Below are 25,277 nucleotides of genomic sequence, written 5' to 3' on the forward strand. Positions count from 1 at the left end.
CACCACTTGGTCACCAAGTTGCGGGGAATAACTTTCATGCATATCTCCATTGCAGTATAGAGACCGCCATTGATCCACCTTCAACCTACATGGTCATTAACTTGCCTATTTTTTTGCACGTGCTTTTTCACCAAGTCGTGAGGATTATATGGCAATCATCTTCCCATCATGGTATAGTGATAGTCGTAGGATCATCCATGATCACCGTCCAAATATAAGTCAAGTTAATCATCGGGGAAACTTGAAACTAAACCTTCTGATACCTGATAACAATACTCTGAGCACTGACAACTTATCGGGTCATTGAGGTAAGTGTGAACCACTCCAAACTCTGGCAAACTCATCGGGGTAAGATTTTCCCATTGGGGGTAGGTCTTGCCGATAAGAGAAATTTTAAAAACTACAACTAAACAACCATAAAAATGGACTAGAGCTAGTCATTATTTATTTACATGACCACTAGAAGATCTCACAAGCCAAAATTGGTTAAGGGCATTTCAACCCTTAGGTGCTCCTGCACCAGCTTCTATCTTTGGCAATCTGCTTTTAACCTGTTAGCAGATTTCTTGGTCAATCACCAAGATTGGTTTTGCGATTTCCTTCACCTTCCTCGATCTACTCAAATAGTCTGTGATGGATCTCTATTATCCATTGACCTCAAGACGCAAACCTCTTCTTTACATCATATGAATCTCATAGTCGACATAGATGGTGATCTGTGACCATCTACCTCACCGCCTGACACTTCACCGACTTAACACACTGACCTGTGCATGCATGCCACTTCACCTCCATGTGGCAACTATGTCAACATCCATCTTTTCTTAAAAATCTATGTCAGTATGGATTGGATCACCGACCAACTCCATTATGAGGTTCATCTACAGGCTTACTAACCCTGTGAGTTAAACCCTTAACCGATCTATCATCAACCTTTCACTTTTCTTCTCTTCCAGTGTGACACTCAACCAATCAACAATCTTTCTAACCTACCTTATGCACATCTTCATCAGATGGGAGTCTTTTGCATCTACAAATTGTCTGCATTACTGGTGGATATACATACTGGTAAACACCTTGATGACACCATGTCATCATCCTTCAACTATTTCCATCTAAGGTATCTGCATGCCAGTTACAATCTCTATCTGCATATGCTCAACCTTTCCTTCTTCATCATCATACTGGACATCATCTCAACTGGTTTGTCAAAGTGACAAACTCATCACTCTTCATCTATCCTAGCAACTCATCATTCCTTCTATTGGTCCAGTGCATATCCCTGATTTCATGTACTTGAGTCATTCCTTGGTTTCATCGGTAGACCTGGTGTGAGCCTTCAAACACCTGCCTTTACCTCTTCTTCCTTATCTCACATAACTATGATGCACACTTTCCATAATAGGAGATGATCTCCACTTACCGGTGGTAGTGAATCCTTGTCATCCGCATCATGCAATGCACTCATGTGGCTTCCTTGTTTGTGCAACATATCTTCAAACAGGCACATGTGATCTGATGTGGGCACATTCACTATCAGTCATCTCTTCACATGGTGACTGCATCTCTATCAAGTGGGAGTCCTATTGTTCTGCATCCACACAACATACCGGTGACCTATACATCCTTCTCCTCCTGTGTTGATGTGATTTAGGTAGCATTCCACCTCTTCATCACAAACAATAGCTCAAGCACCTTGCCCACTCATAGATGTCATCATGTACTGGTTGTTATATCATACCAGTCTCATGTCCATATCTTCCACACAAGTAAGACACTAACTTGTGTATCAGTGACTCAACTATGACTCTAGTGGTCATTCCTCTGAATGACATTCTTCTTCTTTACCAGTGACCTAAAACATTGGTTGACATCAAGGACTTCATGTAAACAATACTCCCATACTAGTTGTCTTTCTATACCGGTTGACATCAATGACAACACAGTGCCAACATTAACTACAATATCGAATAATTACCTCTCACTTTTCTCATTGTACCTTTCCCCATCAGGTTCTCCCCTTCAAATTTGTTAATGGATTTGGGATCCCAAATACGATCTACATGGATCTTTGTCATGAACTTAGGAAGGTATTCAGTAATGTACACTATAGTCTAGTATACCATATATCCCTCCACCATAAAACCCTCAAGATGTGCTCTTTGTCAAACCAAAGACCAAAAATTTCAAGTGCCTCTCAACCATCCACATTGACCTTGTGTGTACAGGTGCACACAAGTCAGTCTCCTCAACTTGGTGTATGAGGTAGTGTTCTTGTGCATTGAAAAAAGTTGAAGGTAGACACTTTTGCATTTCACACATTAGACGAGGAATTTTTCTCTTCCAATATTTAATATCTTCTTTATGGATTTATTTAGATGACAACTACCTACAAGAGATTCAAGACGCAAATATATTAACGAGATTTTACAAAATAATATATAATATATTACATAACAAGTAATATCACTACAAATTGAACAAATATCACTACTCACCTCATGTATTTTCCAAGATCATATATAACTTGCTTGACATTATTGTCGAAGTGGTCTAGGAGAGATAGAGGTAGAACGTACTGCAACAATTATAAATGATCTTTTTCATTGTTTTCTAACATAATACAATGAAAAGTACATGCAGTATACAAATATATAGTAAATACACAAGAATATGAATTACCTTAATGAAGATATGCCAATCATTCATTTTCATCCCTGGCCCAAATTCGCTATTTGATTGAATGACATTTTTCATTGCATGATTTGATTCCTTAATGTCACTACCATTTTTGATAATTTTTTCTTTGTCATGCCTTCCATCCAATATTTTCCATAATGTCTTTGTTATATTCTTTCCAATATGCATAATATCAAACAAATGCACAGTTTGTAGTTTCTCGTAGTAGGGCAACCTACTAAATTGTTTGGGATAACTCTTTAGTCCCTTTGGAATGTGTTCATTAATGCCTTGACAACCTTCATGAGGCATATAATATGTTAAAAAGATAACAACGATGATCATCATCAATTACATCATCAGTAAACAAAACACAATATAAAAATATAAATTCCAAACATAAACCATTAGATGGAATGACATGACCTTGATGATTAATTCTATTATATTCCAATTGCCATGGGCAAGGTGTCATTCTTTGTGGCTTTGATGTAGTCTCTTCTTTCCCATTGAAAAGATGTTTTTCATTATTTCGATACTTATAATATTTTGTGGAGGAAGTCCCTATACTCATCAAACAACTGCTTTCCTAAAAAATTTGAATAACGAGATTTCATCTTTGGACCATAAACTTAACATGCAAATTTTCCCTTTGTTTGAAGACCTACAAGATCATGTATAATTGGATTAAATATGATAATTTTTTATATTTATAATTATGCTCAAGTTGATCACTATAACATACTAGAAAAATGTGTTACCCCTGGGGCATCATGAATTGTCCATACAAGCATTGCATGGAATTGAAATTATCTTTGTCCTATTGGTCTAGAGACGTCATACATAGTGACACCATTTCATAACTCCAACAACTCGTCGATAAGAGGCTCAATATATACATTCATATCTTTAACTTGGTACTTACCAAGTTGAATGAACAAAAACATTACATAATTATTATGACCATTTTACAACAATATTTATAATTTAATGTGGATGACTATTAAATGAAAAAATACCTGGAATAATCATTGCCAACATTATGTTCTCCCTCTTTATTGACAACCATGGAGGAATGTTATTGTTGATCTCATCTCTCTAAATGGATTGACACCATCTGCTACCAATGAAAGCCTTAGATTACGAGGTTCTTCTTTAAAGTGTGGCCACTTTTTGTCTATGTCCATAAATGTAGAACCATCCATAGGCATTCGAATAATGTCATCTTGACTTCTATTGCGTGCATGGTAATCCATAAATTGCGCCAAGCTTTCGCACCTAAATAATTGTTGCAAACATGAAATAATGGGAATATAATGAACAACCTTGCGAGGCACCTTTTTTGTTAGTTCATCTGTTTGATATCTACTCATATGACATTCAGGGAATTATGTTAAAAATTCATGTTGTTTATGATATATAATATGATCATTGGGACATTCATCTATTACTTGATACTCCATTCCAATATCTTTCACAATGACAAATAATTCTCGGTATGAGCGAGGTAGAATACTTGATGGTGGTAACAAAAACTCACCTATCAATATACAACCAAAAGTATAATTTGTTAATATAAAGAATCTTAATGGTGAATGTTTCACCCTTTATTAACTATAATGAAATAACAACAAAATAAGATGAAAAAAGATGACATATATGACATACATTAACATACGTGAGATTGTTATGCTTGATAAATTGTTCATAACCTTTAAGTTCACCAACAACAATACAATGAAGAGAAGAGTTGTTTGGGAGCCTTTGTAAAGTAGAGGTATGTCATGAACAACATTAAAGTCATCTTGATCATCATGATCAGTTGCACTAGCACTAAATGTGTCATGGATCAATGTATTTGTACCATCATCTTCAATTATGTTTTATGGCGCATGATCATCTTCTTCCATAGGATCATTATCTTCAGCTTTGATATTCACACCTCCATGTTCCTCCACTTGGAAAACCACATTCTCTGAGTTGTGGCAGTCCATATCATGTGCCCTAGGGTGCTCCACCTATATAAAAATGATCAACATAAATAAACCATGATCATGATCTCATCATCAAGTGATTTCTTATGCATATAAATTGTTAAAATGATGTACAACCTAAGTTGGCCTAGTGGTAGAGAACTTGAGTTCTTAAAAGAGAGGTCACAAGTTCAAATCCCAAAGGGGGTAAGGTATGTAAACCTCATCATCTCTGGGCCATTACCTATAAAAATAAATAAAAAATTGTTAAAACGATATAATGAACAACTTACCAATGGACGATAGTCATGGCCCCCTTTAATGTGACCATGCTACCTACAATGTTTCTCAACTGTTGTGATTAGAAGTCTTCTAGAATTTAAGACCTTACAATTTTTCCAAGGACAATAACATTTTCCATCACCTTTTCTTATTAAGCTAGACCACAATCTAGCAATTATCTCCTTATTTTGTTCTTTGTTGATATTATCTGACACAATCTTTCTTCACAGGCAAAAAAATCAGGCTATGGAAACTTTGGTCTATAACCTTCACAAACTAAGAAAAACGATGTCGCAAGTATGGAAGTCTTCTTAGAACTAGTTATAAAGAACTTGAAATGTTAGTTATGAAATGATGTTTCAGTATAATGTACCAAATTAAAATACTCAAACATAGAAAAATTGTAAAACAAACCAAAACCATTGAACATTCAACATAGTAACATCATGACCAACAGTCATTGACAAATCACAAGAGCAACAACTATATTACAACAATGTCAAAGAACTCTGATAAGATCAAAGTAGTGATAAGGTTAGGAAGGTTCACAAATATTTGAGGGATCCTATAGACTCTTTGCATCACTAGGATTCTCTAGAGTTTTCAAACTAGGCCAAGTAGTAAGTCAAGAGTAGCTACATTTAAAGGAGCTTGAAGGTGACCAACTCCCATCCATCTGTGATTTGGCTCCTATAAACCAACCATCAGCTAGGTAGCTTGAAGGTGACACTAAGATGAGACAAGGTAGACAAAGATCCTCTAAAGGTGCAGATTGGACTAAAAGCTTATCAGACATTTCTTGGAGTGATAAAAAATACAAATGTGATTGTGGCTACTTAGCAATTGGTTTTCAAGATTCCTTTGAAGCAAAAAAATGTGTTGTTATCAGATGGTAGATATGGATGAGCTTTCACTTTGATAAATTTTGCCAAAATCTATGCTTCAAAAGTATCTTAAAGAGTAACTAGGAATACTAGAGTCCATTTTTGTATTAGAGGTTTTGTTCAATTTATATTGAACCCATTAAGAAGATTATAAACATTTGTATTCGTAAGGAAAAGAAAAAGTTACAAAAAATTTGAAATTTGCACTATCGGCAAAAGTCAACCTGATGGTAACACTTAAGACAAGGAGAAGCATGTGATCAGGATAGAATACACCGATGAAGTCCATCGATGGAACACACACAAGCGGCAATGGAGAAATCTTGTCTTGCCAATAGCCGATGAGGCTATCGAAAAGACTATTCCCAATGAGAATGTTGGCAAAGCATATGCTAAGGATATATAACATATCAGGAGGAGCTACATCGAGGGAAACGACATCAGGGAAATTATGACCATCGACTGAACATATTTTAAGCTATCCCGAAGTCCGATTAGACTAGCAGGATAGCTTGCACCGATTAGTAGGAAGAGAGGTCATCGACTTATGTTATCCCGATGAGTAAGAAGAAATCATGAGACTATGAAAATCATCGGATCAACATATCCCAATCAACAGGTAATCTCAATGTATCAAAGAAAGGGAGAGAGTTACGTCGATGGCGCCAAAATAAAATTACATCGAGGAGACCTATGCCTATGAGCCATTGTCAAATCAAATTTCAAAACTGAATTAGAGGACTCTTATTAAATGCTTACATCGAGTTCACATGAAGCCAATTTATGGGATGCTAATCATTGCAAGTTTTGTATTGAATACATTTGTTATATAATTGAAGTTGCAGGACATAAATCTCACACAGTGAAGGAAATTGACAAAATAGAGACTTCTAATTCGTAAAGGGTAGAGTGAGAAATTGCAGTTGCCAAAATGGAGGTGTCTAGTTCTACAGGGAAAAAGAGATCAGCCAAGAGTTTGGAGTTAGGAGCCAAGAAATCCAAAATAGGAGAAGACACCCCAGTTAGAAAATTGAACCAGGATATGATTGATCAAATGCAAGCGCCTATCCCTAAGTCTAGAAGATCGAAACATTATCTACCTAGTCGGGATCAATTGGAAGATAGATACAAGGATGTCGGGGATGTTTGGACTAGGGTAAGGGGATATGAATTTTTTTTCTTCCATTACTTGAGGAGAAATAGGGAGGTGTCACTCTGCAACCCCTGGGTTAAAAATCTGGGTAAGCTAATTGTCCCTAATGTTTTTGTAAATTTGAAAGTTTTAGAGATTCTAGTGAGAAATTATAATTCTGTGGGCAGATACATTTAGACTCCAAATAAAGAATCCTTCATGAGGTTTTTAGTAAACACTATAAATGAAGTGTTCAACCTAGATTCTAGTTTTGATAAACCTCTCTCTTTTGGGGAATTGGATGAGGAATATCAAAGAATGGACACTACATACCTTGGGTGGAAACTAGTTGTCCATAAAGAAGAAGTGGGAGAACTTACAAAATAGGATAGGCCACCATTTAAAATTTATTTGTTCAGACATTACTTTCAATACACCTTTATGTCTTGTGGGCAATTAGGAGGCATTGAGGTTCTAGACCTCACGAGTATTGGGCCATTAACTTTTTAGCTTCATACATTCAAATGTATGAACCCAAGCTATTTGATTATGCATCATATTTGGTGGAGAGATTTCATGAGGGTTTTTTCAACCTCGTGGATAATAATTGCCCTAATTTAAATTTTTACTCATTATTGATGCATTTAATCTTATTCTATGGATGTTTTAGGGGTATGTGGCTCGAGGAATTGAGGCTTAACATCTGAAACAAGCAAGGGGAGGAGCAACCTGTTCAATTATGGACTTTTGTTTGGGAGTCTCATTACACAAGATCAAATTATATTATTTTTTTAGGAATGGATAGTAAATCCAATTTATTGGATGTACAAATTTCCTTGTGATGGATCAATCTCAAATGATATTAAAATATTTTTAAGACCTAAAAATTTTGATGACAGAAAGATAGTGAATCATAACTAGGGAGATTGGTATGTCCATAAGGACTTCACATGTTTTGGGATATATGGGTTTGAAGGAACTCCCTATATGTTACAAAAATGTGTTCCTAACCGAATAGCATACTTGGAGATTGTCAGACAATTGAGTGTCTCAAATGCTAAAAAATTTGGGGATCTGCATAAGCAGGCTTTCTTATCAGGTACTCTTAGCTTTGGAGATTTCACAATTGTTTCAACAAAAGCCTATGATGTAATTGACAAGAAATTAATGAAATTATTTAATTTATTCAAACACATTTCAAGAAAGAATTATGATCCAGAAGGATATATCCACTATTGCAAGAAAAGGCAAAATCTAGGTGATTGTTTAAATGTGAGTCTGGAAGCGGAAGATGTATTTAGGAACATGGAAGATGCAGAGGCTCAAGAAGTGATTGATAAACTAAACAAATAATTAGAGGAGAATAGAAAGAGGTTAATGGAGATGTAATTAGAAGAAGAAATGTCAGAAAATGAACCAGAAGACACTAAAGCCATTTCTAGGTCACAGGCAAAAGATATGGAAGAAGAGTTCAATGAAGATGATCAAATTATAACTAAAATGGAAATTTATAAAGATGCAAGATTGGATGGACATGTTGCTTTTGTGACAGATGATGTATTTGTTAAATCCAAAGAATTTAAGTCTTTAGTTTATAATTTCAAAGGCAAAAGGCTGAGGGAGTCTATCCCAAATGTGACACTTGAAAACGAGGCAAAATTATTGAAGAAACTAAAAGAGATATAGAAGCAAAATTGGTGAAAATGACTCCATAGAGAAGGAGACAATTACTAATAGAGGCTGAAGTAATTCTTTTTCTAGGATGGGACCTAAGTGCCTCTTTCATTTTTGATAGTTTATTGCACTCTGATAATAAGGAGTATAAATTGGATATTCAGGGACTTAATGACATTTTTATTGGGTCAAGGTTTGATCTAGATGAGGAAGAACTAATGCTATGGGAATTGTATCCACCAAACAAGAGACCAAATTTTTTTGATGTGGATAGGGATTTTGGACACATGATGAAATTAAAGGTGAGAAATTGATCCTATTGTCTCAACAAATATAGGAGTAGATATTTCCAAATTCAACAGTGCACATATGGTTAGAGTGGTAAGGGAAAGGAATCAATACAAATATATGTATGAGGATGCCATCAGAAGAAGTGGATAGTCTAAACCCATGTCTCTTTCTCCTGAAAATTCAAAATGTAAGAAGAAATATGAGGAATTGGAGCAAAAAAATCAAAGAATTCTCAAACATATGAAAAGTGTAAGAATGATACTACTTCTTTCTTATTGAATAAAAGATTTGAAAAGCTACAGGGTCACTTGGAAGAATTTTGGGTTGTGTTTCAGAAAAATGTGGACAATGCAGTATCACATAACATGATAAAAAATAGACTGGGGGTGAAGCTGCATGAGAAGAATTTGGAGGGAGAAGATGCCAAAGAGATTGAGAAAATTGAAAGGCTACTTGCAAAGCATGATAAATTTGATGCAAAAGTACAAAAAGAATATGATGAGTGCAAATATGTAATCCAACATGGTATTCCTATGTTAGCTGATCAGAAAGGTGAAATTAAGGATAAGGATAAATGGATTGTTGAATGCTAGAGTCTCCTTAGTGTTGCCCTTGATGCTGCCTAGACAGATGGAATAGAGTTAAAGGAAACCACTGCACAGATGGAGCGGTTTGTCACATTGGAGGTCATGGTCAGGGATGTGATTTATGATGCGAATATCTATAAGTCAGAAAAGTATTTGGAGCATATTAAGATTTGTGGTGAAGTGCTTGGCAATTAGATCTTGTTCTGAATCTTTCAAATTGTTGTCTTTTAAAGTCTTATGTAATATGTTTGTTATGTTGGTAGTTGTCTTAGGGTCAGTTAGTTGGCTTTTTTAGGTAAGATATTAGTTAGTGTAATTCTGAATGAAGGGGTATGCCCTTTCATTTTGAAACTGAATCCTCATCTATATATATAGAGGATCTTTTCATGAAATAAGAGATAGATTTGGAGATGCAATTATATACAATACTCTCGGGGTTTATTTTCTAGAAATGCCAAACTAGTGAAAAGACATTATGCTATATGTAATCAATTGATTATCTTATGTTTATTTCAATAAAAAGATCAATTGTTTTTCATCTTTGATGGTATTTATCTTTTTGATTGTTTGATTAGTTCCCTATGATAAATCCATTCATTTAGAATGTTTCAATGTGATATCCTATGTTATTATAGTTTGGGTTAAGTTTTAGTTTGATTATTAGTTTGAAGGATTGCATGTCAAGCTTCATTTTGTCTTATTGGTCTTTCGGAGAAAAGTTAAATTCAATAAGACTAACTGCAACATTATGTCAGCAATGAAGGCATTGGTCTACTATTGTTTGAAGATAATTTAATCAGGTGTTTTTAGAGTAATCTTAATTAAGAAATTTGTAATGTCCCCACTTTGAAATAGGATTCAATAATATATACTAGTAATAATAAAATTAAAATACAAAAGATTAAAAAATAAAATATAAATAAAATATAATTAAAATTTAATATTAAGTTAATGAATGATCAAAAGACATAAAATGAAAAGGTGTGACTCCCTCAAACATGAGACATAAAAGGGAGAAGAGAACCTCATTTGAAAGGGGGATACTTGGGGAATGAGAGGTGTAGATCTTATTTAAATAAGAAGTGCAGATATGACTGTGAAAGATTGTGTCCCTTTCAAAGGGAAGAAAGAATGAAGAGGCATACTCTTTCAAAGGGTGCTAATGGTGAAAGGGTGTGTCTCAGTGATTTTTTTAGTGGCTAATATTCTCCAATTGGCTATTTTTTGAAATTTGCAAATCAAAATATGGCTAATAAGTTTAACTTTTAAGGTGACCTGAATAGCCACATTTTTACACTTTTTCATTTTAGTGTTATTTTAATCGCTAGAGAATTTATTTTATTAATTTTTTAAAATTTGCCAAAATATTTGATACATGATTGGATCGAATTCACCAACATTATATACCTTATTGTAGAAATCTAAATTAATTTTCCAATAATATATCATAATTATCAGTTACTTTAGGGTTATATCAACAACCACCATTGATTTAAAATATAATTTAATGACCTTCATTGTATTCCATGAGGTAAATTGTACCTATAACCTGTAATGCTCATGGGGGCTGAAATTATTTTTAAATTGTTGACCTTAATGAAAATCAATGGTCTAAAAGCAATTTTTGGTCACGTGATTGTACAAATTGTTGTTACATTTTATCTCACAAAATACAAAGAGGGATATTAGATTATTTTAAATTAATGGTACAAACTAAATAAAGTAGTCTACCCCTTAAACTCATTAATGATTTCCACCTTCAGGCCTCTACTTTTCTATAAAAAACTATTTGTTTGAATGAAAGGATTTGCAATAGTAATTAATGCATACTCTTATTATTTTCCAAGATTCGCCAATATTTTCTACCAAAAAAAATTGATATAAAAAAATTCGCCAACAAAATTAAATTTTTTCTTTTAAAAAAGGAAAGATTTGCCAATAAAAGTTTTTTTTTTTTTTTAAATTAAATATTCGCCAAGATTTTATATAAATTTTTTAGAGGGGGTTTCTTAAAGTTATCACTGGTGTGTCTCTTGACAAAAGGCATACATGAAGAGAATTTGATAGTAATATTAATATAGAACATGGAGGAAACTATATGCAATTGTAATCTGGTCCGTGCACATGATAATCACATCCAAGCTTCCGCCCTTTTTCTGGTATGTATTTTTGTTTAGCACTTGCATATACTGCAACCCCTATATTAATCTGTATATTATTGGTCCAATACTTCTGCAATAATAAGTTCTTACAATAATAATAATAACCTTTATATATACATATATATTAGAATGATCACTGATATTCAGTGGCCAATGTCGCTTGAAGATAAAACTGGAAATAATTTGAAAATTACTAATTCTTTGAAATTGTAAGTATTGATGGATAAACTGGAATTTAATAACTATTCTAATTGTTGGTAATAGATTAGATAACTGATGATATTTTGAGCACTGGTAAAAAAGTAAATAACTAGTAATAATCTAAGTATTGACAATAACTTCAAAAACTGATAATAAACCTGAGTGTTGGTTATCATTCAAATATTGATAATCTGAATAAAGTAAATCAATTCATATGGAGTAGGGAGAACTGCTAAAGGGCACCCTACCTGATAATATGGGTAGGGAGAACTACAAAAGGGCGCCCTATAGGATCATTAAGTGGGGAGAACTATTTAAGGGCACCGTACCTGATACATGGGTAGGGAGAACTGCTATAGGGCACCCTATAGGATCATTAAGTGGGGAGAACTATTGAAGGGTACCCTACTTGATAAATGGGCAAGGAGAACTACTATAGGACACCCTACAAGATCATTGGGTAGGGAGAACTGCTATAGGGCACCCTACATGACAATATTGGGTAGGGAGAACTGCTATGTAAGGCACCCTACATGGTTATATTAGATAAGGGGAAATGGTCAATCAAGACACCCCACCAAATCCTGCATCACAACTCACTAGGATATTTTAAGGAATTTTACTAGGGGACATTACAAAATCATACCTATAATAAAGTAACCTTTTATTTAAAGCATTCATTTACAATCAAGCAATTCAAAGTTTTTAGTAATTATTTAATGGAACTGACAATATCAAGAATCATTTTACCTCTAATGCACATAAACCTTGGAAACATTCAATTCCAATCAGGTATGCTTGACAACAATGGGATTAATACCCATCAAAAGCCTCTTCTCAATCTTCAAAACACCCTTACAAGACAACAACTTAATAGACACGAACTATACTTTGAGGAAGACAAACATGAAAAAGGCTTCCCTTACCTTGTAATGGAGTCAATTGCTTTGGCCAGTCTCTTGATATCATTGTTATAGACTTATCCTCCAATTTATAGAAAGATCCAATGGTTCAAATGAAAGGTATGATAATTCTTCCAAAACTGCTACAGGATACAAGAAAGACAATATTAAGATAAACTATACAAGATACACATTATGAAGAAAACTAGTCAAAATTATTGATCACATCAAATGAAATATAGTGTTTGATTAGATTCTACTTTCTTTTAAAGTTATATACAATACCCATATTTCTATTAACCATAACAAAATACGCAACTAACAAATAAAATGAGATAAATTATTCATATTTCAAGCCTCCAACTCAAAATGATTCTCTGTGATAGAACCAATATCCATTAGGACTCATTTCACCTTATGTTTTATGATGATGAATTCAATGTGTAGGGAAAAATTTATGGGTTGGATTACTCGGTAGCATATCATTTTGATTTAAGGCTAGTTGATAAGAGGATGATATATGGTATACTGGTGCTTGGAATTGGGTAGGATGAATGTTAGTAGGCACATCGACATCTTTTAACATTTTAGTAAGGATCTCTTGATGGATAGATGATAATTTTAAAATATCAAAAATAGATCAATCAATCCTTCTAGGAGAAGAACATGTACAATAGGGATTGTGAGGCATGCTGTGGCTCTTGGTCGATATCTTCTAAATCCATTGGCCATGGTTGCAATATTATATGGTCTTGGCAAAGAGATATTATCATCGAAGCTTCATTCACCAGAACATTTCCTTAGTCCAGATGACAAGTATGAAGCTGTCGAATAGGTAATGGTTATAGTAACCAACCAAGTTGGTGTTGACATAAACCTAGCAACATCAAATGAGTGGATGTTTTAACCTCTACAATTTGTAGTTGGCCTTGGACCTAGAGAATTTTCTTCTATACAAAGGGCTATTTTGAGGGCTAGAATGGTTTACAGTCGCAAAGAATTGTTGACCCCTCTAGAAGCTATAAAGCAAATTGTCTTTATAAATCCTGCTAGTTTTTAAAGGGTTAGAGGGACCGAGCAAGCAACTTCTGGGAACCATGTTATTGATCCATTGGATGATAATAGAATTCATCCAGAGTCATATGAACGCCAAGAAAATGGTTGAGGATGTATACTGTGAAGATGCAGGACAAGATATAGATGATATGGATGAGGAAGCACAAGAAATGGCAGTTGAACATGCCAAAAAATATCCCCATGTGTTAAAGGCCCTTGATATTGATGAATATGCTAGAAGTGTGGAACAACGAACATCCAATAAAAAGGAGGAAACTCTTGCTGACATAAATATTGAATTGGTACATGGATTTAAGGATTGGAAAACACCTTATAAAGAGCCATCCTAGGATGAGGAATTTTATTTGCTAACTAGAGAAAATGAAGAGACCCTTTCAGTGGGGAAAATTGTACAAGGAACTGCCTGTAGAGTCTTAAATAATCATATAGAAGCTGCTTCCATACAAAGGGCTATTTTAAGAGCTGGAAGGGTTTACAGTCATAGAGAATTGTTGAATCCTCTAGAAGCTATGAAGAAAGTTATCTTTATAACTAACAGTCACAGAATGGATAGGTTAAGGAAGTTGAGGATCCATATTTTGCCAAAGCGGATACCATCAAACAAAATGAACAAGTTGCTAATGCCCTACTATTTGGCAAGGGAATTTGAGCTAATTCGAGCTAATAATTTGGTCACAATTTGATTACTAGTTGCTAACGTCCTACTATTCAGCAAGGGAATTTGAGCTAATAATTTGATTACAATTTTCTTAATGGAATAACTCAAGATTCATGTAGCGGGGAACTAAGGCCCCAATAGGGGCAGCTACAAATCACCTGACTTTTTCATCCCTACATAGGGAGGGGATAGCTGGGGAAGAATCTACAAAGGCTACCCACCTATATGCCTTGGCTCCCTACTTCTCTGCCCTCTACCTGAGCTCCCCCCTTCTTATTGTTCCTGTTCTTGCTATAGGAATACAGATGATCTGGATAATTTGCCATCTGGGTAAGGGATATGCCCATTTGTTCTTGCTATAGGAATACAAACAGAGTACAATCTCATGCAATTTTTTCTTGCTATAGGAATACAGACATAATACAATCTCATGCCCCTACTATTATAAAGGAAGGCAATAGGAACATCTTTTTATGGAAGTTTTTCAGACAAATGCAAAATCCAAAATTAAACTTAGAAAGATTTAGCAAACCCAAAAAGCAAAGGCCATACAATTGTAGGGCCATTTCATTCAAATTAAATTCCAATTCATTCAAATTGAAAGCAAAGGCCCTACTATTCTATGGGGTCATTTACCAAGAATTAAAGCTGGTTACAGCTAGAAACAAAGTGAACAAGAGAATGCAAGGAGAGAAAAGGAACTTGCAAAAAAATCTTGATGACAAGAGCGAAAGGACCAACCTCTTGTACAGTTGTTGCTGAGGATCTATATATAGCAATTATGCCCGCTTCCTCCCAATTTTCGCACCCTGAGCCCACATATAATGATGGTGCATAATTAATTTTTTTTTTAAAAATACCTCGTGTTCGTCGGAATTCCGACGTGAAATATGAACTCTGCACTATCATAAAAAGTCAACTCGATTGTGACACACAAGTAGAAGCATGTGATCGGGATAGAATACATCTATGAATTCCATCGATAGAACACACAATAGCGGTAATGGAGAAATCTTGTATTGCTGATAGTTGATGATGCTATCAGTAAGACTTATCCAGCTAGACACAAGCAAAAGTAAAACTCATCGACAAAGGCTACGATGATAAAGGGTCAAATATTATGCTGAGGAGACATAACATATTAGGAGGAGCTACACCGAGGGAAAAGACATCGAGGAAATTATGCCCATCACCTGAACACATTTTAAGCTATCCCAATGCCCGATGAGACTAGCGGGATAGCTTGCACCAATCAACAAGAAGAGAGGTCATCATCTTATGTTATCCCGGTGAGTAAGAAGAAATCAAGAGGCTGTGAAAATCACTGGACCAATATATGTTGACCAATAGGTAAAATCCATGTTCGTTGGGATGCCGACGTGAAATTTCAACACGTCCAAATTTTGACGAACACGGGGTATACTTTTAACAAAAACAAAATTAATCCGATAAAGCAAAAGAAATCCCATAGCCAATCGAAAATGTTCATCGATTTTTCATCTGAATTCTGATGTGAAATTTTAACACGTCAGAATTCTGACGAACACGAGGTAATTTAAAAAAAAAAATTAATCTGACAAAACAAAACAAATCCCATAGCTCGTCAGAAATGCTCGTTGGAAAACTGCTCCAAATGTACTAGTATACAACATTTTTGAGAGAACATCTAGAGGGTGATAGAAACATAGAAGACCTTTTGACTAATACTTTGGCAAAGTCTATAGCAGATTGTGAATATATGTGGAAAAGTAAATCAGTGGAAGAGCATTCAGGCCGGAAACCCTAGTTGTGAAGAGATGTGATGATACCAGCAAGTCTGATGTAGTAGATGAACAAAAGCTAGTGATTATGGAACCGAAAGTTCAAAATGATGTTGAGCAGAACAATGTGGAGGATACTGCTCAACCGGTGAAAGATGAAGAACAAGAACAAGAAGAAACTTCTATATCAGAACTGGTTATACCTAGATATGTAAAGTTGAATCACTCTACAAATCAGATAATTGGAAACAAGAATGATGGAGTACAAATAAGAAGAAAGATCATAGAAAGTGCTTGTCTGATTTCCACAATTGAACCTAAGACAATGAGGGAATCTCTCAAGGATGATGATTGGATAAAGGCTATGAATAAGGATCTTGATCAAATAGAGAAGAACAACACTTCGTCACTTTTCCCCAGACCAACTGATAAAAATGTGATTGGTACTAAGTGGGTGTTTAGAAACAAATTGAATGAAGATGGTGAAGTGATTATGATGCAATCAAGGTAGGGAAATCCAATGAAGGAATCCAACCTTGCATCTTAACACATAAATCATGCAAAACATACTGGTAACCAGTAACAAGATGCCAAAAATAGTAGAAAGAACAACTGGTAACATAATAGAACACATAACTGGTAAACTATATGAATGAATCTTATTACAGTCTAAGGAATTACACATGCCACATGATGGATTGTAGTCCGAGATACATATAACACTTACAAAATAATTACAAGATTTGTAGATCATTTACATATCATATCGACTTTTGGGAATAGTCTACAAGTTCTACCCTAATTCGAACCTCAGTCTTCTGGCCTCAGTCCTACCAGATCAAAATCTTACCGGATCTACATCTTTGCTCAATCTCAAAACTTTGTCTTCAATCTTCTAACTTCTATATCCTCAAATGATTCCCAAACCACACTTTATATGATCCACAATAATAATAACTTGACCAAGTTGGCCCAAAGACCAACCGGTTCATGAAATGTGCAATGGTAACATGTCAACTCAAGTCACTAAGAACAATCTCCAAAACATAAAACAATGTGCATAACTCTGGGAATACTGACCAAGGCCCAAAGCAACATCTCCAATGATCTGCAAGTCATGGAGAACAACCACAACCCAATTCCATTTTGCTCAACACACTACCAGACTAACCGGTAAGAATATATCAAACCACCAATACCAAAATCCATATCTCATCAGAAAAAAAGCCAAATGCTATGAAACTCAAGCACGATAAAGATCACAAACATAAGGGAATAAACCCAAAACCACAATGCTAAATAATCAAACAAGATTAAATGCCACGCTCTCAAACAATTCTACTAAAACACTTCCTAGTTGGTAAGAACTAGAACGGTGCTTGTGCATCAAACTCTCAAGGTTAATTAAAAAGTGATTCCCATCACTTGATCTGGTTTGGTGATTGGTCAACAGGTACTTGCAACTACCTCGGGGGGTTCAGTGATCTAATTATAGCTTCTGGCTGTCTCTCCATGATGATCTATCAGTCCAAACTGCAGCCTGCTGCACTCAGTGATCTGTTCAAGTCTCCACCCTCTAATTGCCTCAAGATCAAGCTCTAGGATTGGTGGTCTACCTGCAAACCTTCCTCTACCTCACATTCGACAATCTGAAAAAGTCCACAAGTTGCCTCAATTTTCTCTCCAACTAGCCAGTGCACAAATAACACTCTGTCCAACAAGGGGTTCACAAACCAACTCTGATACCATTTGATGCAGTTAACATAGGGAAATCCAATGAAGGACAACCCAACCTTGTAGCTTAACACATAAATCATGCAAAACATATCGGTAACTAGTAAAGAGATGCTAGAAATAGTAAAAAGAACAACCAATAACATAACAAAACACATAATCGGTAAACTATATGAATGAATCTTATTACAGTCTAAGGAATTACACATGTCACATGTTGGATCATAGTCCAGGATATAAATAATGCTTACAACACAATTACAAGACCCGTAGATTATCCACATATCATATCATCTTCTAGGAATAGTCTGTCGATTCTACTCTAATCCGAACCTCATTCTTCTGGCCTCGATCCTACTGGATCAGAATCTTGCCAGATCTACATCTTCACTCGATCTCAAAACTATGTCTTAAATCTTCTAACTTCTATAACCTCAAATGATTCACAAACTACACTTTATGCCATCTGCAATAATAATAACTCAATCAAGTCAGCCCAAAGACTAACCAATTCATGAAATGTGCAATAGTAACATGTCGGCTCAAATCACTAAGAACAATCTCCAAAACATAAAACAATGTGTGGACCTCCAAGAATATCGGCCAAGGCCCAAAGAAACATCTCCAATGATCCACAAGTCATGGAGATCAACCGCAACCCGATTCCATTTTTCTCAATGCACTGCCAGACTAACTGGTAAGAACATATCAACCGACCAATAGCAGAATCCATATCTCATCGAAAAAAAAGCCAAATGATATGAAACTTGAACACGATAAAGATCACAAAAATAAGGGAATAAACCCAAAAACACAACGCTAAACACTCAAACAAGAAGAAATGCTACACTCTTAAATATTCCACTGAAAACTGCCCAACTGGTAAGAACTAGACCAGTGCTCCTTCATCAGATTAGGAATAGGGGTAGACTAGTTTGCAAAGGATATGCACAAGAAGAAGGTTAGGATTATGGAGAAACCTTTGCACCAGTTGCTAGACTTGAAGGAGTAAGAATTATACTTGCATTTGCAAGATTCAAAGGATTCAAGGTTTACCAAATGGATGTTAAGTCTACATTTTTTAATGGAATTCTAGAAGAAGACGTTTACATTGAACAATTGGATGGGTTTGCACTGACTGAAGACAAAGACATGGTGTGAAAAATTCATAAAGCTTTATATGGATTAAAGAAATCTCCAAGAGAATGGTATGAGAGACTCCATTCATACCTGATAAAGATTATATTTCAAAGAACTAGTGAGGACAATAATATTTACTTGAAGACACATGGAGACAAGTTATTGATTGCAAAAGTGTTTGTAGATGATATCATATTTAGAGGAGATGATGACATGAGTTTAACTTTTGTAGAAGAAATGAAAAGGGAATTTGAAATGTCTTTGATAGGTTAAATAAAAATTTTCATTGGTTTGTAGGTCCAACATATGAAAGGAAGAATCTTTATCAGTCAGTCCAAATATGTGAAGGAGGTATCGAAAACCTTTCGAATGGAAGACTCTAAACCAGTTGGAACTCCTATGGTTACTGGTTGTAGATTATCCAAGGAAGATGATTCAGATCCAGTGGATGCAACTGAGTATAGATCAATGATTGGTAAACTAAACTATGTCATTTATAACTGACCGAACATTGCTTATGCAATTGGTATAGTGGCTAGATTTCAAAAGAATCCTAAAGAGACTAATATGGTGGTAGTGAAGAGAATTTTCAATTATCTTAGAGGAACTATTGATTATGGATTATGGTATCCATACAAAGGCTACTTCTCTTTGAAGGTGTTCAAAGATGTTGATTGGGAAGGTAATATAGATTACTAGAAGAGATCAATCAGTGGTGCATTCTTGCTAGGAGGAAGACTGGTATCTTGGACTAGTAAGAAACAAATTTGCATTTCTTAGTCTACAGCAGAAGTGGAGTATGTGGCTGCATCTATGAATTGTACTCAAGCAATATGGATGAGACATGTATTAGAAGGATTCAAGGAGACTACAACAGAATCAGTGGTCTTATATTGTGATAATACAAGTGCATTAAACATTTCAAAGAATCCTGTATTGCATTCTAGAACAAAGCATATTGAAGTGAAGTATCATTTTTTGAGAGAAAGAGTGCAGGAAAAGAAAGTCAGGATGGATCATGTGTCAAGAAAGGAGCAGTTTGCTAACATCTTCACTAAGCCATTGCCTAAAGAAACCTTTGAGTATCTCAAAGGCAAGCTAGAGGTTATACCCCTACCAAAGGTCAACTAAGATGTTGTTGCATGTAATGCCCCGCCAGGAAACCCCTAAGGGTTTAAGTTAAAAACACTCAAATAGAGTGTAAATATTTTTTTTTTATAATAATAGTTAAGATTATTACTGATTAGTTACAACATTAAGATAATTTGGAGTTATCTAAAACTTAGATAGCACAACAGAAGGCTAAACGAACCTAAGGAGTTTCCCAACGTGATTACGTAACCTTACACCTAACTCAACTCGCGTCAATTGATCCCATAAGCTGGATATCTTAATTTACAAGATAATGCATAAGACATGGTTATATGTATGTTCAACGAATTGACATCTTAGAATTTTAGGAAGCGTTCATTTATTTTGGGTGGATAGGGGGCCATCGCGAGGTTATTTACTCATTGCACTTTAAAACATAATTAATTTAAGAGGCCTCCCATAAGGTTCAATGCAATTAATATCGCGAAGTTCATTCATTTGGGTTTAAGGTAACCACCCACAATTGATATCATCCTTTAAATTTAAAAGTATGGTAAATAATATGAGATTCATTCATTAAGGATTAAACTACCATTAATAGAGTGAGGTTCCTTCATTTGAATTCAAGCATAACCAACTAATGAGTCGTAGTTCTTTTATGGAGGATAAAATGTAAGTAGCCATAGGGTTCATTCATTGAAGTTTTAATAATGCTAATAGAAGGAGCTCAATTCATTAAGGTAAAAATGTAATAGGAACACATGAGTTCATCCCTTTAGTTAAGATATAGTTAGCAAGATGATATTCATTATTACAAGATTAAAATATAAGTTCATAGTGACGTTCTTCCATTAGGATTAGAATATAACTATCTTGTTGCATGTCACTCTTTTTAGTTAAATGTAGTTAATATGAAGAGATACTTTTACTAAGATTAAGATATAAACAACTATACGATTACTTCCCTTTTCAGTTCAATTTAGCAATCATAAAGAGATTCTTTTATTAGGGTTATAATTATGGATAAATAGTTGAGTTCACCCAATTTTCAAGTTAATTTTGGTAAGGATTATTTGTTGAGATTAAAACATGAAATAACTAAACAAATTCATCCAATATAGTGAAACATAATTAACATGGCGTTACTCATTTACTAAGATAAAAAGGTAGATATCTATATGATGTTCATCCTTTAGATTTCAACTTAGAAATTACAACATTAATTCTAACTTTGTTGCCTATTCACATTCGTTCAACTTACCAACTCATATCAAGATAAAAAAATAATGGTAACCTAGCAAGATTCTTTCCACTATTACTACTTTTAATTAACATAAGCAAAATATTTTTCCATAATCATAATTTACAATGTTTTATGAACCTGATTACTACATTTATCAAGATGAATAATTTTATGCACTTTGATTTAGCTGCATTTAATTCCCATTAAACACATACAAGATAAAACCACACATGATAACTTAAAGTATGAAATAAAGGAAGCTAAAACATCGCATAACACAGATATGATCTCAGAGTTCACCCCTAGAGGGCTACATCTCCGGGTCTTCTCAACTGCAAGACCCCTCTGGCATTTAAAAATAGTTAAGAATACATAATTTACATGTCTTTTACATCCTTGCCACTTAGGCGAACATAGCCATTATACAACAGCCACCTCAGTAAATAATTACATAATGATCCCTTCTGAAACGGATCCTACCAAATACATCAAAGCAATAACAAGGAATTCTTATTAAGTATCAGTACCCTAACAGGAGACTTGACCGATGTTGACCAGACATAAGCAATCACATGACAGGGACCCAACATACCTATCAAGGGCATGCTATTATAACAGACATAACGATTACCAAAATATTAAGCCATGCTCAAGCGTTAACGGGTAGTTACAACATTTCCTCAAGTTGACTTAAGCATCCAAACAGATTATTTAATCCTTAGATAAAACACCAAAGACAAGTTGGTTTTACAAAAATAATCTAGCCCCTTCTCTAACTATACAAAAATTACCCTTCTTCTATAAAGAACAAAATACATTGGGAGTGAATAAAGGAATGGGAAAATCATTTCCGAGCTAAATTAAGCTTCTATTGCATACATAAAAAAAATTAAAGTCTAATGCCACCATTCAATTTACTCATTAGCATTTAAACGTGAGTCCCCATATTTTCCCACTTAAATTAAATAAAACTTAAATACACATTTCAACATTTGTAAAGATAATGAAAATCATTGCTATAATAAATTCCAAAAATCAATATATATCATCAAATTATATATGCTAATTAGGTGTTACCTATATTAACATATATTTTAATATATCTATTTATCCCCTTTTTTTTAAAAAAAGAAAAAAACTTACTTATTAACATATACATCTCAACTCACATTTTTAATATAAAATATTGCTTATAATATATTTATATTAATAAGCATTTTTTTTTGTTTGTAAAAAATAAAACAAACTATATTCAAATTTTAACTTACCTAAAATACTAAATAATAATTTAAAAAAAAACAATTAAAAATTAGAGGGCGACCAACCCTAGGCGGCGAAACCCTAGGGCGGTCGTGCCCTAGCCGAAGAGGCTACGACCTCCACAGAGGACGCAGGCCCCTCAGCCTCCACTTACAGTGGAGTCGGGGGTACTACGCTCACCGTGGGGGTCGTAGGCCCTTCGGCTTCCCCACATAGTGGCGTCGGGAGGAGCTGCGGCCTCCATGGGAGACGCAGTCCCATCCGACCCCCACTGTGTGTGGGCACCGAGTGGAGCTGCGGCGGCGCAGCGGGGAGGGGCAGGTTGAGCTTTGGCTCCCCCCCCGAAAACCCCAAATTTACTTTTTTTTTGGTTTTTTTTTTTTTGTATATAATTTTTTTTGAATAAAAAAATAGTTTCGACTAATAGCATTTTTTTTTGTTTTTAAAAAAGAACCCATAAACGAAATACCCAAAAATGTAAAAACCCCCATTTTTTTCATTTGTTATAGTCACATTCATTTGTTCTTTTTTTCTTGTCTTTTCCCAGCATGTTATGGTTTTTAACAAATAGGAGAGATTGATGAATAACCCCCAAATCCATATAGTATTTGCAGTCCATTTTCCACACAAAGATCCAACAAGACCCAAGCTTTACCATTTCTTTTACAATGAAATTTACTCATAACCAACAATAGAAAATCTAAAAACCAGTATTGCAAGAAAGAAAAATACAAGATATTATGATCAAACTGATGAACAGATTCCTACCTCCAAACGCATTCCGGGAAGAGTTTTGATGAAGAGCTCCACCTGCAACTCAAAGCAAATCTCCATTTTTTTTTTCTCCCCCAAGTTCCCCCATCTCCATCCCCAAAAAATCCCAAAAGAGAACCCCCCAAAAATATTTCAAAAACTAGGTTAAATGAGAAACCCCTGTTTTTGACCTAATTTCAAATTTTGAATTTAAGTATTTATTTTTAAAATAAAAGAAAATGAAAATGGAAATCATTCTTTTCCACTACTCAATAAATCTGACTCACTTTTCTAATCAAAATTAAAATGCTTCTATCTCTTATTTAGTTTTAAATTTTATTTTCTCAATGTTAATTTAGGCCTACATTATATTTCGAAACTATTGACCAGGGTAAGGCATTTAGATTAATTTAAATTTCCAAAAATCAATCATTTATACTATATCAGCTTTACAAGTAAAAAGAAAATAATTTCTTTTAAATAATAAAATTTACCCTTTTTCTTCCAAAGTGCGAAAATGATTAATTTATTTCTATTTCCCAAATGACTTTAAATCTTTCCTTTCTAAAATGCATAACTCATTGAATTTTATTATTTTATTTTATTTTATTTTTATTTTTTAAATTAACTATTAAATTGACTCACTACAACATAATAAAGCGACCTTTTTTTAATGAGTGACTAATCTCATGAAAGAACCTATTTATTCTAATTTTCTCAACTACTAATGTGTAAATGAACACATTAATTCAAGTTAAATACTTTAAGCTTGCTACAATTATAATTAAAGCGATCTCTTTAAATTAACGATTAATCATATAAAAGAAACTACCTATTTTAAATTTCTAAATTACTAATGTGTACATCCACTCATTAAATTGAATTAAATACTTAGGATAACAAACTCCACTTACCCCGTGCAAGGCACGCAAAATGAGGAAGTCCACTAATCACATGACACGCAACTCAATGAAAAGAAAACCCTATGGACCACACACGACGCTCACCTGACCATGGCTAAGGCAAGACGAGAGTTTTATGACCCCCAAATCCGAATTCTAAGGATGGAGGAGGTTTACTCAAACCTACGAATCCCGAAGGAGATGAACCTCGCCCTAGGCGGTGTTGTACCTGCAATCTCCTGCACCCATGAATCACGCAAGCATACATATACATATACATATTCAATGAAGGCGTTAGCTTGATATTTATCACAAGAGTTAGGAAACAATTACATTTACACAAGAATCAATGCAAAAGCACAATAATAGGTATGCACAATTATTTATATTATCTAAACTACACATTGCATCACAGTTAACCTACCATTCAAGAATGCCACATAGGAAGTCAACCAAGGTTAAACGGGTTTTACAAGTCCGACTAGGGTAGGGGCATTACATTGCAACATCAATCTAGTGGACTAATTGGAGATCTTTCATTGTGGATTGATGAGAGATAGGCTACTCCTTAGGGGGAGAAATAGAGATGAAGAAAACACTAGCAGTAGAAGATGAATTTGACACTTTGCACCTTTGGTATTGTTGTCAAAGGGGGAGAATAAAAGTGAGAGGGGGAGAATAAAAGTAAATGAGGAGAAGAATAGTGAAGAGAAAAAAGAGAAGAATTGATGAAGGGAGAAAGAAGATCAAGTACAATAGTCATAACAGTTAGAGTTCCAATTTTGCATGATGAGCTTTTGGTGTTTCCATCAATTCCAAAGGGGGAGATTGTTGGCATAACTGATGAAGATAATGATTGGGAGATTTTTGGCATATGGAGATGCTGATGAG

This window comes from Cryptomeria japonica, chromosome 10 (genome assembly GCF_030272615.1).
Source record: "Cryptomeria japonica chromosome 10, Sugi_1.0, whole genome shotgun sequence".
NCBI lineage: Eukaryota > Viridiplantae > Streptophyta > Pinopsida > Cupressales > Cupressaceae > Cryptomeria > Cryptomeria japonica.